The sequence below is a fragment of the Tribolium castaneum genome, chromosome 1 (assembly GCF_031307605.1).
Source record: "Tribolium castaneum strain GA2 chromosome 1, icTriCast1.1, whole genome shotgun sequence".
NCBI lineage: Eukaryota > Metazoa > Arthropoda > Insecta > Coleoptera > Tenebrionidae > Tribolium > Tribolium castaneum.
The window spans coordinates 9,660,235-9,681,396 of NC_087394.1; the positions used below are offsets into that span (position 1 = coordinate 9,660,235).

The 21,162-nt window shown below is 29.0% G+C and overlaps 1 protein-coding gene across 1 annotated transcript in view; it reads right to left on the reverse strand.

Annotated features, from left to right (window-relative positions):
- LOC659040 (follistatin-related protein 5) overlaps positions 1 to 21,162 on the reverse strand; it is a 233,176-nt gene that overhangs the window by 211,378 nt on the left and 636 nt on the right. Inside the window, exon 2 of the mRNA XM_008200745.3 lies at positions 4,267 to 4,322. The gene's annotated coding sequence lies outside the window, so the exon portion shown is untranslated. The remainder of the gene's footprint in view (positions 1 to 4,266; positions 4,323 to 21,162) is intronic.

The following is a 21,162-nucleotide window of genomic DNA, read 5'->3' on the forward strand; positions in this document are numbered from 1 at the left end:
ATATATTTAAAATTCGGATATTTTAACACAAGTTCAAAAATTGTTTTTATCACTTATCAGTGATCAGTCACAATAAAACCATCTGCAGCTAATGTAGAAAGTTTGATTTAGACATTTTGTGACGAGACTAAACTTTTCACGATATGTTCCGAACGGTTAGCTGTAGAAATTTGAGATTTGAGATTTCAGAGCAAACGTAGAGAGTTTGGTTTACAGAATCTTCCATAAACTTGTGGATAAAAAAATTCGTTTCCGACAAAATAAAGCAATTTCGTAAATTTTTAGTTGATATAAATGGTGAATTGTGAAAAATTAAGCTACGAATAAGTATTTAAAAATAAGAAAACAAAAATCTTTATTATTAAAAAAAATAAGGAAACAAGGTTACTTCCAATTTCTTCCAACTAAAAAAATAAAAAAGCAAAAACAGTAAAAATAAATCATTCCAAAACTATTTAGTTCCTTTTTTAATAGAAGAAGACGCTGAAAATAATTTTCCAAACTTATTTGGTTACTTCTAAGGTAAGCAATTGTTACATTTTACATAATTTTTTCAATAAAACCATAAAAATCATTGTTTTTTAGAAAAATAATGCACTTTGAACTGTTAGTTCTACAGGTTAGTTTATAACTTTTTCAAAAATCAAACACGAAGGGTTTAGGACTGAGGTTATAATACACATTTTTAATGTGTTTTATGTTTTTATGTATACGTACTTTGAGAAATATTTTTGAACAACTAATTTTTTCGAAAAAAATTAAATAATTAGGCCCTTTAAGCTCTTAAAATTTTCATTCAAAATTAATTACTTCTGTTTCGGCTTTGTATAACCATCATCAAATCTAAAAAATGCACGTGGTGTATTTATGCTTCAGGGATAGGTTATCATAAAAAAAACTATTTAGTTCCTTTTTTAATAGAAGAAGTCGCTGAAAATAGTTTTATTTTCCAAACTGATTTGGTTCCTTTTAAGGTAAGCAATTGTTAAATTTTACATAATTTTTTCTATTCAACCATAAAAATCGTTGTTTTTTAGAAAAATAATGCACTTTGAACTGTTAGTTCAACAGGTTAGTTTATAACTTTTTCAAAAATCATACACGAAGGGTTTAGGACTGAGGTTATAATACACATTTTTAATTTTTAATACGTACTTTGAGAAATATTTTTGAACAACTAATTTTTTCGAAAAAAATTAAATAATTAGGCCCTTTAAGCTCTTAAAATTTTCATTCAAAATTAATTACTTCTGTTTCGGCTTTGTATAACCATCATCAAATCTAAAAAATGCACGTGGTGTATTTATGCTTCAGAGATAGGTTATCATAAAAAAACTATTTAGTTCTTTTTTAATAGAAGAAGTCGCTGAAAATAATTTTATTCTCAAAACTGATTTAGTTCCTTTTAAGGTAAGCAATTGTAAAATTTTACATAATTTTTTCAATTTAACCATAAATATCGTTGTTTTTTAGAAAAACAATGCACTTTAAACTGTTAGTTCCACAGGTTAGTTATAATTTTTTCAAAAATCATACACGAAGGGTTTAGGACTGAGGTTATAATACACATTTTTGATGTGTTTTATGTTTTTATGTCTACGTACTTTGAGAAATATTTTTGAAACGACTAATTTTTCCGGAAAACATTAAATAATTAGATCCTTTAAACTCTTAAAATTTTCATTCAAAATTAATTACTTCTGTTCATCAGATCATCAGATCTAAAAAATGCACGTGATGTTTTTATTCTTCAGCGATAGGTTATCATGAATACACTACGTACATTTTTTAGATCAGGTGATGTCTATGTGAAGCCAATAGAGTTGTAATCAATTTTCAATAAAATTTTAATCAAGAGGTTAAAGGACTTAAATTATCTAATTTTTTCAAACATTTCCAAACTTTTACAATGAAGCATATCCAGCTTCTACGACTAATTTTTGTTTTAAAAAAGCACAGTACGTAAAGTTTGTGAGTATTATAAAATAAAAAAGCAATAATGAAACAAATCTAAGGTTTTCTCATTTTTTAGAAAAATATGAAATAACATCTCGGGTCAATTACTATTATTCGCAACATCGCAACTACATCATAACTGATTTATAATTTCATTGTACTTCTATAAAAAAAGTGCCGTAACTAGTCCATATTAAAGCAAGAATGCACAAAACGTTTGTATTTTTAGAAAAAAAGTTATTCATTTATTAATATTATTAAGTTGTTGCAAAAAAAAATCTTATGGTGTTATTCTAAAAGCTAAAACAAGCGATCCTTAATTGTTGATCAAAAAATTGTTTAAAAAAATAAGAAGAAAGTTTAAACTAAAATAATAATTGGCAACAAATTTAAACAAAGTTGAGAGAAAAAACCAATTTTACTTCCCATTAACTGTTTTATGATTTATTTATTTTAAAACACCACTACATTTAGTAAAATTTACTAAAACTATTGAGTTATTATTAAAAACAACAACGGATTTTTTTCTATTTAAATCAGAATAAAGTAGGGCGCTTTATAAATCAACTTTGCCTTCCATAATCTCACAGCAGACCGCAAAATTAAAACAGACGATTTATTCGTATTTTTTCCCAAAGCCAGGTGTAGAAACTGAGCCACTTGTGATCTTCCGATCGTTTCAATATATCTCCAATTATGGCAAAATGTGTAGGTCCATCCGCCATAAAATTTTCATCAGACCTGGCATTAATTTTGCACCAAAAGCCCAAACCCAACTCAAATTTAATTTAAATCCGTCGGATGTAATTCTTCGGCCCCATCTGTTAAATTTTTATTCATTTAAATCAGCGAGTTCCGAAAAGTATCGACTTTATTGCAAGCTGGAGGCGGTTCAGATCGCGAACAAAAGTTTTAATTCTTAGATTCCCCATTTACAGTTGGAGCCCCGAGTGATAAATTGCTTTCAGAACAGACTTTGTATGGAATATAAGTTGAGCGGCACATAACACGTCGATCGAACACTGACCCTAATTCGAGAAAGAATTATTCGGGATGAAAATGTACGAGTTTTTGCAGTGCATTAAAATGAATGTGATATGAAAATTCCGCGGCGCCATTCTTTCCTGACATGTGTAAGAAAGCTATCTCGGAGTTTCCAGTGGTTTTTCTTGCGGTTTTTCCGCGCCCAGAGACGGGAAAGTTTCGAGAGAGGTGACAGGATGTTATATTACATCACGCAATTCTGCAAAGTGCATAAGCAAAGTTTTTAACACTGCGGCGAACCGCTCCTTTGCGAAGTCATCAAGCTGCGACATTTCGAAATATTTAACGAGGAAATTGAAATCCCCAGACAATAACGAACCAAACCGATCGAAAAATAATCGGTCCGCATTGTGGACCCGAAATTAAATTTTTTGTCAAGGGATGGATATTTTTTTAATAATTGTTTCCGCATTTCCCGGACTAATAAAGTCTCGCCGGGAAATTCCTTTATGAAAATACACTCAGACGAATTAAGTACTGCTTAATTTTTAACATCACAGGGACAAAACCGAGGAAAAAACGGAAAACCGAAAACACATTTTGTTTCAAATCAACTTAAGTAGCTTAAATTAAATTACTAGCTTCAAGGAAAAACATGTTTTTAAAATACACCAAAGACTTTTACTTTCTGAACTGACTTGGGAGCAAAAAAACCTTAATTTATTTCGATGACAAATTGGAAACATTGTACGTGTGCACATAATTTGTTGTCGTTTTAAACACGTCCAAGTAGAAATTTAATAAGATGGCAAATGAGTTACTCTGATGCGCTGTATTTTCTCTGTATATGTGCACATACCATAAATTATCCTGAAAGTTACCCTAAACACAGTAAGCAGTTACATACAGTTTCGAAATAAAAAGCATGCTTGTGCATGTTTCCTCGGCAACATTTATTAGCAGTACAGGAAATTCGACTTTTTTTACTGCAAAACATAAAATCCTTGTTACGGATTGGGGATGTAGCAACGAACATTACATTTTTAGTAGGTAATTGCAAGAAATGTTGATCACTAATTATTTAATAATAAGAACAATGACTCAACGTATTTTGTTTCTAGAGAAAAACCGATTCAAACAACTAGTGCATTCTGTAAAATCCGACCAGATTTTAATGATAATTTACATTGTGATTAAGTAATCGATAAACTTAAAAATTTGTTCAAAGATTATTGTAAAAAAAAATTATATTATCATAAAAACACTGTTAAACTCTAAACAAATAATATAAAAAGCACCTTTTGCATTAAATAAAGGTTCTCTTACCTTACTCTGTCCAGGAGTAGGACTTAGATGGTAGTTACAAGCCTTCGACGAAGACACTGAAAACAAAATTATTGACTAAATAAACAATCATTCTTTTACACAAAAAATAAACTATCTTTAGGCAATTTCAATCTTAGTTATATGTAAATTCTATATTATTTTAATAACGAAACTAAGAAAGATTTTTTTATTTGTTTGTACCGACTGGATTACATTTTTTTACATTTTAGATTTTTACATATTTGACAAATATTTTACGAGTATTTGTTTTTGCCACTACCTATATTCAATTGTGTAAATAAACAAAATGATAGTTCATATTGAAAATCATTGAAAAAAAAATCATTTCTGTGGTCCTTATTGCCAAACAATCTTTTGTAAATGTACACATACTTGTAGTCATAGTTAGAAAATATTATCTATTTTCCTAATTGAATGTACTGTAAATCTTTCTCTCATTTACAAAGTGAGATATGTTTATCTCAGTTATCAGATATGTTTATGGAACAATGTAAAGGTTTTTAGACGAAAAGACCAGAACGTATTTTTTTGTAGTACTGTGTTTTTTAATGATTCTCAACTAGTTAACTTTGAAATTGGTTTACATGTGAAAAATTTGTGCCACTCTGCTCAATTAAATTTTCTGTCAATAAATGTCAAAACTGTCAGTTGTGAAATTCACAAATAGTCATTAAATTTTAAAAATTTCGTTGAAATGCAACTAAACACTGTACAAGAAAATACTTATATTACCGAAGCTTATTTGGTAATTTATATGAGAAGTGCTCTGACGATTGGATGAAAATCATTCTAACACACATTGTATACTTTTAGTGTATCTCAAAAACTAAATATGTACTTTACGAGTATTTTTCTCTCCATTATTATTTATGTAATTTTTTCCTAATTTTTCAACACCTCTTTGTAACTACAAGAAAATATGGTTTATATATCACTCTAAAACGAACGGTGCAAAAAATACTCAATACAAATACCGCTACTTCCAAAAAATAATTAAATAAATAAAAATTATAAATTCAAATAAATGTAATTTTTTAAAACATCATTTAAAATGTCACTTGAGAGATTAATTTAGAATACCTAATTTAAGTAAAAAAATTCTGAAAAAATTCACATGTATTGAGAAAATTACAAAGTATTTCATGACAAACCCCCATTTACGTGTGATCATTAGTTTTAGAAATACAGTCAAAAATATTTTAAGCAGACTCACCTCGTATGTAGGTGTATGTTGTTTAAATCCTGAGCAATAACTTTAACATTTTAGACGCAATAAGAACATCATAACAATGACTAAAGCCCAAAATGAGTCAAAAACTATCTTTATATTTTTATTTATCTTTGTATTATATTCATATCACTCTAAAACGAACGATGTTGTTTTGTACAAAACAAGTACAATACAAATATCACTACTTCCAAAAAATAATTAAATAAATAAAAATTTAAATAAATGTAATTTTTAAAATAGCAGCAATTACTTTCCGTAATTTTTTACCTAAAACATCATTTAAACTCTGTTTGATTTAAATTAAAACGACACTATAGAAATTATAATTTGGAATAATTTAATTTAAAAAAAAACTGAAAAAATTCACATGTATTGAGTAAATTATAAAATATTCAATAACAAATTCTCATTTACGTGTGATTATTAGTTTTAAAAATACAATCAAAAATAGTTTTTAGCAGACTCACCTTGTATGTACTCGTAAGTGAATCGTGAGCAATAATTTTAACATTTTAAGCACAATAAGAACATCATAATAATGACTAAAACCCAAAATGAGTCAAAACTTATCTATAAAAAAGATTGTTTTGTGAAAGACGGAAATTTTTTGAAATTAGTTAAAATATGTTTCAAATGTGTTGAATCATTATGCGAAACAGAATTTAATTTTCCACATTTGGTGAATAGTAGATTACAGTATTTAATTCCCCAATTAAATGGTGTAAAAAATTTGCAAAGTAATTAAAAGCAGCAGTCTTTTAAAAAATTGCTTCCAAATTAATACGTAACGTTTCTTGCAAAGATTTTAAATTGCATAAAATTCCAGTGGTTAAAAGATTTTAATAAAGAAAATGATCTAGAAAACAATCTTTTTTTTCAGAAAACGTAAATGAAGCTAATGTTAAAAAAAATTTAATTAAAAAAATAAAAAATAATTATTCTTTAACATTTGTTCTATAATTTTTATTTCTAATTCCAAAAGCTTTATTTTATTTAGTGTTTTCAATAATCCGATTTTTCTCTGTTTTTCTGTGTATTTTTTTGACTTTTTGAACTAATTTTGTTCCAAATCTTAATTAATAAACTAATTACTTTATTCTTATACCCTTCATGTTTGTATTCAGCTATAGGATCAAAACTAGCATTTTCTTTTATTATTAGATTTTCTATTCCGCAAACGTAACTAAACAATTAACATATTATAAAATATTTTTTTACTCGTACTTACAATAGTATAGCTCTTTTTCTAGGTTTGTTTTTTAAATTATCGAATTTGATTTTAATCTGCTTCAAATTTTAATTTTAATTTAATTTTTACCAATTTTGCATTTTCAGATGAATTAATGTTATCAGGGCATCTAATTAAGTTCGATAAAACTGTTATATTTATTTATTTCGTCAAGCAATAAAAGTTCTTTATTCTTTAAAGAAATTGCTTTCACAATTCCTTAGTTTTTTTTTAATGTTGAAAGTGCAAAATGAAAAATTTTCAAAAAATCCAGCTACATTTAGCTTTAAGGAAAGCTGATAAAAACTCATTTAGAATAATTTGAATGATCCTAAAATCCAGTAAAACATAGTTTTCCATTTAAACAAAGAAAGAAAAATTACAAATTCCAAACCTTCTTGTGTTGGGTTTAGAAGAAATAGCTTGTATAAGTAGTAGCTTTGTCTAATATTTCTTTCACTTTACTTTCATTGTTGCTTATGAATATGATTAAAAGTTGCAACCATTTTTTTTTTCAAGATTTCTGTTTTCATAACCCTAGTAGCACAATTTTACTAAGTTATATAGCGGTTATATAACGTTATATAACTGTTATACCAAAATCTAACCATTTTGGTTATGTTAGTTCCAGTTTATATACTGGTTATCTAACCATGGTTAAGCGTGTATAACCATGGTTATATTACGGTTAAATAACAGTTATGTTTCTTAGCATTATAGCCCTTGCTAAATTTAATGTATGCATGATTATGTTATACAGCAAAGGTTATGTGGCGGTTATAAATTATTATTATATAACTTGTGCTGTAATATAGCGTATGCTACCTTCAGTTATAAAATGTTAGTTTTATAATGGTTAGCTAAGGAAGCATAATACCAATCTACGCTATACATAACCGAGATATAAGAGAAGTTATGTAACCACACGTAGGTAACGGTTAGATAGAATGGTTATATATCACTTAGTAAAAAAGCGTCACATTTGGGAGCGTGCGGTTATATTGAATGGTTATATCTTCGTTATGCAAGTGTGCTACTAGAAAATCTTTAAATGCAACAGTGTTATAAGCTTATTAAATCTTGAAATAAGAAAATAGAAGGGTTGACAAATTCCAATTCAGTTGAACCGACCATTTCTTTTAATTTAATTTTGTCTAAAATGTTAGAAAAGAAGAATAAGTTATGCTGTTTTAGTTTTTTAATATGTATGTTAAAGAAAACTCTCAGCTGCCTTTCTAGGAAATCAACGTCATTTACACTGTGTGGGTATTATTTAAATTTTTCCAAACCATCGGTGCATTAAAAAGAGTAGTTTTTTATTGGGATAATGTAGGTGCAAAAATAATTGGTTGGTAGCATTTATAAAATGCTATTTGGCGGCCGGAATTTGCCATTAAAATGAGTTCTGTGCCGGTTAGCTTCATATTCTGGAGGAATAATTCAATATCCGGCATAGTAATTGCGACACGATGTACCCACTTATCGGTATTCACTCGTTGAAATTCCACCTTAATCCGACTTGGTATTCGAATTATTAGAATTCTAAATTCTCAATTCGAATGTTGGTAGTGATCAATAGGGTTGGTATTATCGGCTTCGATCTAGTCTGCAATAAATTACCAGATGGTTGGATAACATGCAGCAGGAAATGCGGTTAATTTTCGGATGTGCTTGTTTCCAATGAATGTCATGTTTTAAGGAGCAGCTTTCCATTTAATCTGGATCGAGTTCGCCCAGCTGGCGAATTGCATTGTGTAAGACGTAGGAAAATGATTGTTATGATGTTTGTTGAAAGGCGCAAACTCAATTTGCGGATGGAAGGTTGTACAAGTGTTGACCAAACATGACAAGAGATCCTCTGTTTATTTACATAGCCTTCGCACATTAGATGATGTTATTCGTAGTACGAGATTGTTGTTATTGTTGACTAGAAGCACTACTACTCATTTAACTAATTAAAATACATAATAAAAAATGTTTTTGTCCTTAACCGGAATTAATTCAGGAAATTCCAGGATAAATCGGAAATACGAAAGAGCAGTCAGATGCACTTCTACACTTTTTAGAGTGTTTTTTTTAACTTCTCTCCACACTACTTGAATTTGTAGTTTATTCACTCCGGTTGGTTCAAATTTGTTACACTCAAAAGATCACACACATTTTAAAACTTATAGTTGAGCGTAGATAAAACAGGTACTTAAACATTTAATTAATTAATAGGAGCATAAATTAATACTGTTAAAACTGCTACCAGACGATTCCTCACTTGAAGAGTACTTATCCCAAAAGTATAACTACTAGATCTTTGCCTTAAATTAATGCAGCATACTTTAAGAAGTTTAGCTATTGTCCAATTAATAAGTAGTTTTTTCTAAATAATTCGTAATCCATTGCAAGCATATTATAATTTTGATCAAACTAAATCTTGTTGGATTATAATTATAACTTTCAGAAAAACTGACGACTATCATTTTCATAAGAAACGTGAGAAAAAGTTAATCACTCTTTAAAACTTGCACTTAGCCCCGTATTTTCTAAGAAGCTACAATTAAAGATACAAAAAACAATGTTAGGAAAAAATTTATACAGAATTAAATTTTCTTTAAAAAAGTCTATCGTCGTGACCTGAAAAAAGCCCAACAAAAAATGCGCACAGCAAAAAAGCTCAAAAAAACAAACTTAAATGCCCACAATAAAAAAACAACATGGAAAAAAAACCACACTGATAAAAACTTCCATGGAAAGAAGCTCACACAGAAAAAAATCACAAATAGAGAGAAAGAAACTCAATATAAGCTGTGTTGATGTAAATATTTCCCCTCTAGTTTATATTCGTTGGTATACTCTTTTTTCATTATAACTTATCATCTTATAACTTATAATTCTGGCTATCCGTCCGCACATATTTTCAATTAGCATCATTTTATAGGTCCTTTTTGAGGTTCAATTATTGCTGCATGTTTATGAATAACCCTGTATTTGTCCACACAACGTACTTGCGAACGTTTTTTTTTTATATAGGGATTTACATTGTGATATACAGTAACCTTTATTAATGATACTTTAAGTACTCTTTCAATTATTTTTTTAACAATTATGAAAGCCAAAAAATCTTCAATTTCTTGTGGTTTGCCCAATATTTACCAGTAATTTTTGGGAAAAATAAATGCTAGGTAAAAATAATAAACATAATATTTAAGAATTTATTAATTATAAAAGAGGGGCTACTGCTTTTTTTAATTACTTTTTTTAATTTCCTCTACTGAATACGCCATTTATCCATTCCATCTTTAAAAAACATTCGTTATTTTAGAGAGATGGTTTTTAATCAGATCTCTACGTCAAAAATTTGTTTTTAGTTCATGTCTAGCATAGCAGATATTTATATTTATTTATTTATTTATATATTTATTTATTTATTTACATCTCATATCTTTACCATCATATAGAACATCAATATTTTGCCAGGGTTTTGTTTATAATATCTACTTATTCTACAGTGAAGTTCCTCTGACATTAAAAAATTCGCAAATCGGTAATTTTAAATATAAATACAAAATGTTTCGTATAAAATGATTATTCTATTCTTCTTTTGTTTTTTTTTCTTCTCTATAATTTTGTTAAATAGAATTGGATATTTTTTTATTATTAATTTTTTTTATTTTTTTTCGATCACATTGTTTATTTTTATTTTTTGTTATTTCTCATTTATTGTCTAGGCCAAAACCTTGATCAGCTTTGCTGCCTTTTGGTCCAATTTGTGGTAGGAAAATTTTAATTTTGTTATAGTATTTTTTTTCTTGTGGTAACAAATTACATTGTAACTGTTTTACTGCCACAAATAAATTATTATTATTATTATTATTATTATTATTATTATTAATATATCTAGCTTAACAAGTGGAAGAATATTATTATTTCTTATCAAATTTTATTAAAAATACATTATCACTTAGCGTTTAGATTATTTTTCTAAAATTTACAATATTTAACCAAGAAAATGACTATTATTTATCTAGCAGTTTAATAGTATCCGTAATTTTTGCTCTAAGTCTGCTCTTGTTTTAACTTTAAAGACAGTTTGTAAATTTTAAAATGTGTTAATTTATTTCAATTTATAGGTAACTTTTTAATGTTTTTACCATCTGTTGCTGAGTATTGTTTAATTTTAATTAAACTGAAACTAGTCCACATTTTAATTTTTTTACCTCAGCTGGATCGTTATTAATTCCCATGTTATAAATAAAATTGAGTTGATATTGCTTGATATTTTAATTACTTGCTTTCGGTTTCACCAACGACAAATAAATCGTCAGATATAGTTATACAATCATAGTGTAGCTATTTATTTACGTTATTAAAACATGTTTCACAAAACTTATTAAGTTATTAAGTTACCGATTTATAAATTCATCCACGACAGAGATTGTTTTTTCCCTGTGAATTAATTTTTTTGAGCTTTTTTCATGGGCTGCTTTTCGACAGTTGGGCTTTTATTCATGTGAGTTTTTTCTAGGTGGACATTTTTCTTTGTGGGTTTATTTCTGTGTGCGTTTTTTTTCTATGTGGGCTTATTTCTGTGTTGGTTTTTTCCCATATGTATTTTTTTCGATGTGGGCATTTTTTTGTAGGTTTTTTCGTATGGGCTTATTTATTATTTATTTATTTTTATTTATTATTTATTTCCTTTATCGTCAACGGTTTAGGCCGCAAAGACGTTCAAAGACGCTCAAACAACGGAAATTTACACCTAAACTGTAGCAGATAGAAATATAGTGTCGTAGACTTTTTTTATAGAAAATTTAATTCTCTACAACTTTATTACTACCACTTTTTTCGTATCTTCAACCGTATTCCCAGAGTTTTGATAAATATCCAACGGTGCGCAAAGAGTTAGCGAATAGAAATATCATTTTGCCTCCCAACTTATATTTTTGCGAGCGCTGCATGTACGGTTGAAGATACAAAAAAAAGTATAAAAACAGAATTGTACAGAATTAAATTTTCGACAAAAAAGTCCACAACACCATATTTTTATCTTCAGCGGTTTAGATATAAATTAACTTTCCAATACTTGACCACCGGCAAAATGAAAAAAATTCGTCGCTTCAGCGTCTTTGAACTAGCTTGGGCTCCAAATGGTTAAAGTTAGAGACATGGTTTCGCGGACTTTTTTGTAGGAAAATCAATTCTCTACAACTTTTTTCTTAACATTTTTTTTTCACAGAGTTTTGAAAAATATATCGCCGAGTGCAAATTTGTTAAAAATTTTTTAAAATATATTTTACAATAAAAATTTTTCTTTATGTTTATGTCTCACTATTGAAATTTTGATGTTCTATCTACTTGTGTTTTTTAGTTTGCTTTGTGTTAACCGTTATAAATACAACCATTTTTCAAATTTATTGCTCGGAAAACTTAGACTGTAATGGAACAACTGCGCGCTCTCTGGCGACATTAACGGAACTATCAAGGACGAGAACGTTTTATTTGTACCTCGTTTCATATCCTAACCTTTAAATATCCATAATATAGATAAATAATAAATAAATATAAATAAATAAATAAATTTTTCCTCAATTTAGTGAAACAAAATTCTATTCATTCTATTTGAAAATTTTGAGTTAAATTTAACTAGAAATGCCATCGGAAATTCGTAAGTAACGACTCCCAATTCTTCTAATGTGGGAATGGAACACAACCCTGATTCCAGAAATAGGGCTGTAAGAAGTTTCAAACTAAGGCAGCAAACTTCTGCTAATGTAATACGAGTTGGAAAAAAAGTGTTAGAAAAGAAGCATTCCTTTTATACTAGTTCACTATCAAATTAATTAAACAATTTCAATTAACAAACACACTAGAGTTGAAGCACACAGCGCGACAAACACTTGTATCTAGAATAAATTCGTTCAGAAAGGGCAAACTCGTCAGGAACAGACAAGTAGGTGCCCATTTAATATGCATGTCGTGTGCTGTCAAACGCGATATCTTTGACCACACTCCAACTGTCAATTCAAGCCTGCACCATATGTGAATTGTTTGACCTCGACAAGCACTCGCCTCGACCGGAAGGGTCCCTCAAATCTAATTCCAAGGGTTGGACAACAAACACACACTTGTTTAAAAATTATTCAGGTAAATTAAATTGCGCTTTATAGGCTCGGAAAGGAATAAAACGTTTCACAAAGGATCACCCGAATAACGAAGCGACACAACTATACATACACGAGTATGTATTCTTGTTTTTTGTTTACCATTAGTGCGTCCGTCCCTCGATTACTCAGTAAATAAAATACAACCCGAGTTGGTTAATTCCATAGAAAATTTTGTGAAAACAATGTTGTTTTGTTCGCTTGCAATTAAATTTCGCTGCTGCACGCCTATCAAAATTGCTAATTTATTAAACAGTGAAACTAAGTTTAATTCAATCAGGATCGTAAACAAACTAATCTTATAATAATTAACTGCTTACATAATACCGTAAGCTTTCAGCTTTATTACTTGCGAGTAACTAGAACACTATGAATATGATCAAAAACTCATTTACCACAACTTGGAGGGTCATAAGGGATGAAACAGAACGTAACAAATTTGTCAGAGTAAAATCTTCGGCATATGTGCCAAGAAAAATGGGAAACAATAGCTATGAAATATTTAAAAGGAACTGAAAATGTTGCGACACGTTGATGCATAAAGTAAGCCTATGACGCTTTTTCCCGATAACTGGATACATTCTTCGACTTGGTGAATACATGATTGTATTGATATGATTTGTTCTGTGACGGAAAGTTCGCTCTGAAATTTATGCCTTGCTAGAGATTTTCGAATATCGGGCCTTCTGCCATAAAATGCGCTTTTATTTATGCAAGGAGGACCAAGAACATTGATCCTTTGTACAGAACTTTATACTAGAACAGAAAGTAAAAAAAAATACAGCTTGTTCCGTCTAAAACCCACATTAGAACTACTGAAAGTTTTAATAAAGTTATTTATTCTAAAGTTGGTACTCAGCCATAATCCGTTGAGTTCTGCTCGATAAAAATTTTTTCAAGATGGCGGCACTTCCGGTTATACCAGAAGTCGCTATCAACTTTCTTATTTTAAAAGGAATTAATCCTTTAATCAACTAATCCAAAAACGCATTAAAAATATAGCATTCCAATTAAAATAAGAAAGTTTATAACGACGTCCGGTATAACCGGAAGTGTCACCATTTTGGAAATATTTTCATTAAGCAGAACCTAAAAAATTATGGTTGTATACAAATTTTCACATGACTATCATTATTAAAACTGTCAATATTTCTAATGTGGGGTTTAGTCGGAACACCCTGTAGATATGCAGAGTTACAGAAAACACAAATCAGATATTATCATTTCGATTTAATATTCTCTTATATTATTCCAAAATATCCAGAATCGTTTTTTAACTTGAAAAAAGTGTTCATAAAAATGTAACATGACATCGAAGATATACTAAATTAGAGCAAGCTGTGCCTGCTGAACTTTAGCCATATTTTAACCATTTATTTAGCTACATTTTAGCCGTTTATTTACGCCCACACTTTAAAAATTATGTTATCTTATGATGGTTTTACACAGCATGTGATATGAATTTTCAAGGCTTGCTCTAATTGAGTATATTTTCGATCTCATGTTATTCTTACCCTTTGACAAGTTCTAACACAAAACAAAAGATTTTTTTAATCCGATTTAATTCATTTTTTTTAGTAAAAAAAATTACGTCAAAATTGCCAATGCAGTGTTTTTTCATTCCCTTTGAACATTAGGTTTTTCCCAAAAATTATTAAAATTATTACGCTGTTTACCACGCTATAAATATTTTAATCGACATAAGAACTGATCTGTGAGGTAATAAGTTAAGCTAGGAACAACATCCATTGGTAAAATAACGATTTCGTTTTTTTTTTTAAAGTGAGTTTCAAATTAGTGCAAATCAGGACGGTAAAAAACATTCAACAAAATAAAATTTTGTTGTAAAACATTCACGCCACTAAAACATCGTATACAGTGTATATATTGTTTAAAATATTCAAGGCCAACAATAAAAATTACTTTACTTGTACCATTTAAAAAAATTGTAAGTGGCATCTCAAGCTGCAGTTCTTCATCACCCAGTATTAAAGCGAGGTAAATGATAATTACTTCTCCTGAGGGATAAAGTGCTCTTATTCACTGAGCTAATATTACGAGGTTATTAAAATAGTTTCATTCCGTTTTCATTACAAGCCATTTAAAATATTAAACCACTCAAAAGGTTACGCGGCTCGATACAGCTTGCATATTTAAAAACCTCTAGCGATACCTACTTATTAGAAATCTCTGAATTGGATAACGATTTTATTAGTTATACTTTCTTACATTACTTCAGACACATTCATTAATTTGTAAAATCTTTAGCATTCATTTGTTATTTAAAGGTTTTTCTTTATTTATTTTTAAACAGATACAAAAATATACCAAATTTCCCGAGTACAAAGCGTGTAAATCAGTGTTAGCCTCACTGAACACATCTTTTGACAATTTTATTTTATTTTTTATCATATCGAAAGATAATTTTTGTTTCTGACTGAAGAATTTGACCCATTTTCTAGTAAAATAATTGTTATGCATCCCTAAAAACTTTCTTTCTTAGTCCTAAAACTTAAGAATAAAGAAATAACAATCGTTCCAAGTTATTTTGATTTGAAGAAATGCGACTTTAACGCAATTTGAAATAGACTGTAAGATAAACAAAAAACATCTCAAATTACAAGAAAAAATTTCAATTTTCCAATTTTGACTTTTTTTCCAAAAGTAACACATTTGTATTTGTATTTAATCTGTTTTCTTGACCTACTAACGTAAAAGGCTTTAACCTTGAAACTTAAAAAAGTTTCAAGTTTGTTAATGAGTTGCTTGTTATATCACTAAAAAAAATGTTTTTTTTTGTTTAGGTCTAGATTTCAATTTTAGATTAAACTTTTATTGTAAAAGAGTAAAATAAATAAACTAAAGAAGTATTTGTGATTTGTTGATCAACTTACGTAAAATAAAGAAGTACCAAACCTTCAAAGTTTTTGTTATTTTCTTTTTAAGAAATGCGACTTCTTTTGAATTTAAATTGACTATACGATAAGTAGGCCTTGACTTAACAAGAAAAAATTCCTTGAAAATATTTCATTCTTTCTATTACGACAAAAAATATTTTTTATTTCTGACCATGTCTTGATTTAAATGAATAATTAATCTTTTTTGTAAAATATATGAACTGGGTGATCTAAATTTAAAACAATAATTAAAAGATATTTGACCTCTTTTCTAGCAAAATAATTTTTATGCATTGTCCAACTAACCTAAAGACTTTAACAGTCTTAAAACTTAAAAAATAAAAGAGTATCTATCAAACATTGCAAGTTGTGCTTATTGTTATTTTGATTTGAAGAAATGTGAAGTCTTAAAATATAGACTTGTAGAATAATAAAAAACCCTCACATTACGAAAAAAAAATTCCTCAATAAGATTTCATTTTTTCTTATTTAATTTTCTTATTTTTAAAACCAAGTTTCTGTTCCATTTTTGAATTGTTGTTTTTTTTTTGTAATATCTGAAGCATTATTCAATATCAATCAATATTTGACCTGCCTTGTAGGAAAATAATTACTATACGTCGACCAACTATTTTAAAGACATTAACAGTCGTAAAACTTAAAAAATAAATAAAAACAAATCACTATAAAACATTCTAATTTTGATGTTATTTCAGTTTTAAGAAATGCAATCTTATGTAATTACGAGAGGTACAAGGAGTCCACACATTACGAGATTTTTTTTTGACACGATTTTATTTTTGTCTATCACATTAACAAAAAATGTCTCTTATTTTTCTGACCGTAAGTTGTAACTCAACTTTTTGTGTAAGTCTAAAATTGTTATACTTGATGATCTAGCTCTAAAGCGACCTTATAGGAATTTAAATAGAATGTATAGAGTACATAAAGGAAGTAAAAAATATTCTTCAACAATATTTCGTTTTTTTTTCATCACAACACAAAAACAAAAAAAAACTTTGTCTAGGTTCCAATTGTAAATTAAACTTTTTTGTGAAACAAGCAGTCCTAAAATTTCAAATAAAGAGTATCAAACCTTCTAAGTTTTTGTTGCTTTGATAATAAGAAATGCGACCTTTCATAAAATTAAACAGAACCTAGAGCCCTCACAATACTAGAAAGAATTATTAAATTCCTCTAAAATCTGCGTTGTAATAAATAAATTCATGGAAATTATCCGTTTTTAATTTAATTCAAAAAGAGAAACTTTAAATCTATAAACTGGAAAACTAATTTGACGTTCTAACTTGGCGGCTTTCAAAATAAAAGTACGTAAAGACGTAAATTTGCATTCAGCTTTGTTGTTATTAGTGACAGCGACTTGCAAGCCCGTTGCACGCTTAAATTACATTCCACGATCTATTTATCTTGTTTAATTTTTGCCGCTTTCAATGTAAACATTATCAACAGAGAATATTTAACGATTCCATCGTTCCAACCTTTTAATTTCATTCATCCAAGCGCCGTCCATATGAATGAGCTTAAGATGATAATTGAGATCCCCTATTTCGTCTGATACCACCGCCTGCGGGTGCTTTGACGGCAAACATGTTCATTCCACGAAAGGAATTACACAAATTAGTCTGGAGGTAACAGAATAGCTTATTACAAAAGCCCAGCATTTTGTATCAGGAAGATTCCACTTGATGCAAGTATTTTAATAACACGAAAGCAAGTCCATGAAGACAATGCGGAGAGAGATGAAGCAGATAAATTTAAATAAGTATACTACAAACATCGACAGCTATACAAATGCGCGCTGAGTATTTTCCTGAATACGAAATCAATTTCCAGTTGAGCTGTGAAATGTATCGCACACGTCGCGAGGCTATAAATGCGTCTCATTTTTTTCGGGAAAAATAGAAACGCCACTGACAGATAAATATCAACTGAATTATCAACTTATTTTGAGAAAAAATACTCAAACTGTGATTTCCTAGTCGAGGAATTACCCAAAAGGTGTGCAGCCAGAACGGTTCCGTTCAAAATTGGAACAGATCCGTTGGTTTAATTTTTCTCCTATGATTACTAACTTAAGGAATACCGACCACCAAGAAGTCAAAAATGTAAACCCGAAAGATTCTGGCTTAAATCTTCGTTTTATTATCAAAATGTCTGCGCATTAATTCTTGTCTGTTGATTTGTTGTATTGTCCTAATGATGAATATGATATTATTGTATTTACTAAAACGTGCTTACACCCAGGTGATAGTGGGTTTACGTTATTTACAGAACCGACAGATCTTCTGATAACAGTGACAAGTGTACAGGTGGTGGTATTTTAATTGCTGTCTGACTCATGTACTGAAGATGTTTGGGTATCAGTAACTATACGTCTAACCAATTTATTAATTTTTGGTGCATTGTACCTTCCACCAAGATCCTCTTTAGATGCTAATATCAACCTTATTGAAATAAACTGCAACTTAATTATTTTTCTTAGTAGAATTTTTTGGCAGTCCATTTGAATTTTTTGGAGCAATAAAGCACAAATTAAGAATTTCTGTATAAAAAAAGAACTCTATGTTAAGCTAAATCCCAGCTACAAATTTTGAGTCAAAACCCACCAGAAATTCTAAAAAATGCAAATGGGTTATTGCAAAATTCTACAATGAACTGAAGTGGGATTTATCTACTGTATTTTCACATGGATAACAACCAGCTGTGAAGTTGTTAGGTTGGTACGCCGTGCCTAGTTTTTTTAGTGTACCGATTGGCAGTACTAATTCATTGTCAAAATTTGACATTTGGCACAAGCGCAGTAAGGAAAATCGTAATTTCAAACAGAAATTTTAAAAATAAGCAGTCAAAAGTCTATAAAGAAGCGAGCAACGCTAAATGTTAAAACAGGCAATTATAAAATGCTACGCAAAAATCGAGCAACTTTGCCGAGGCGCTTTGAAGAGAACTTTGGAGACAACAGTAAAAAATGTTTTCTCGGTAATTTTCCATTTTCCTTTTTGTACCTACCATATCTCTCCTTTATCTAACTCCTGCTAAACGTTTTTCACCTACCAGTGCTCAAAGTTCCAAGTTCGAAAAATTTTAACGCAACACCAAGGACGGGGAAACTTTTCTCCCTCTACGCGCAATAGAAATTTTTATTAAAACAAAGTATTAGTCTTAATACCCTGTTTTTGGAATAGTTTCATAATTTCACAGATTTAATTTAAGTGAATAATTACCAGATTTAAAAAAACTTTCAGAGCTTCTAACCTATATTTGTAGACACTGTCAATTCTGACAAATTTCTCACTAGAAATTACTAGAAACAAATAGCGCTCGTTTAAAGACCGAGTTACACAGACCAAATATTAAGAACTTACACTAGGACGTGGTTTTTATGTAAGTGAACCGGCTTTAGCTAAATATTATGTATTGGGAGACTACAATCTTCCTAGTTTAAAACGGATTAAAGACAACGATCTTTTAGAATATGATCCTACGTTTGTCAAATCAGAAAAAAACCGTTACTTGTTAGTCAGTTAGTCATATATATATATATATATATATATATATATATATATATAATATATATATATATATATATATATACAGCGTGCTCAAAAACTGGCGCACCAACTCAATGGTATGTGGTAGAGAAGTGGTTACATATAAAGGTAAAAATAGTAAAAAAATCTTTGTATTAAAGTTATCGATAAATAACTAATTTTAGGTAAATGATATGTGGCAACGTTGTCTAACAGTCATGATCGCAATAGAATTTGAGCAACAATAAAAATAAATTATTTTTGAAACGGTTTCCTAGGAAATAATTCCCAGTGTTGGCACATCTACACATTGTGATTTTTTGGATGAATTTTAATTTTTTTTAATTAAAAAAACTGCTAAAATCTTAAATTTTAAAATAATTATTCATCGTTTTGTTACGGAACGATTACCTTGTATGAAACATAAAAACATAAAAAAATAATGAAAACTAAAGAAGTTAACACAATAAGTTTGTAGCTCCAGATTTTTTAAAATATAACTTTAGGAATTTTTACATTTTTCCCGTAATCTGCACTTGCTTCTCAATAACGTACCACTGAGTTGGTGCGCCAGTTTTTGAGCACCCTGTATATATATAATTTTTTGTGTCACACAATGGCTACGTTTCTCAAAATTGTAGTGTCTTATCTGGTGTACCACAGAGGTCTACCTTGGGACCAATTCTTTTCTTTTAAAGTTTGAAATCTATATCTAAAAAATGTTATATTAGCTTTATTTATTTCATATTGTAATGTGTCTCTTGATGTCTAATAAATTATTATTATTAAAAGTTAAATTGATGTAAAATATAGTAAAAGTTTTATTTTGCTGAACATTGGCATTTCTATGAAACTGTTTGCAATGCAATGACATGGATTTTTTTAAATGAACATAGAATTATTAGTGTTACGTGTGTTATGCTATGTTCAGCAAAATAAAAACCTTACTGTAGACAAACTCGATGATGAAATTCTAATTATATTGGTTTCTCTGAAGCTCTGATAATAAACTATTTCAGCTTTATTTGCCGACAATTTTTTGTGTCACACAATGGCTACGTTTCTCATAATTGTAGTGTCTTATCTGGTGAACCACAGAGGTCTACCTTGGGACCAATTTTTTTCTATTGTTTATTAATAATCTACTGTAGTGTCTTAACTGCCACATACTATGTAAGCTGATAATGTTAAATTGTTGTCTGAAATTTAAACATTTAAGTAATGTCTCACTTTCCAATCTAATATTTCGTACTAAGTTGGTTGGTGTAGCTTAAATAAACTTAAACCTAATACCTCAAAATGCAAGGTGGTTAATGCATGTTTCACAGTAATAAGATCAAAACTAGAATATTGCACTTTCAAATGGAATGTTTTCTATAAAACCCAGATAAAATTTATTATAAATATTTTTATTTTAAAGCTATAGAGGTTTTCCACATGAAATGCTTTTGCTAATATTTGATTTACCATATACTTAGATATGCAAAGAATACACTTTACACTAACGTTTCTCTTCAAACTTATACATAATCAAATAGACTGCTCTTACATTCTAAACGAAAAATAATGCGTAAATCTTACGATCAAATTTGTTCAGACTGTGATATTTTTTCTTATTGATTGTCCTATTTATTACTGTAAGATTACTCTTAATATATTATATTTTTTACGACATTTTTAATGTATTACGTTTGTATTTTTTCCTCTTTATACTTAATCTCTTGTTTATATTATTTAGCCTTTTTGTTAAATTCTATTATTGTATTGTCATACTATTAGAGCAAGTTGGGCAATAAACCTTTTTTTTTGTTAATAC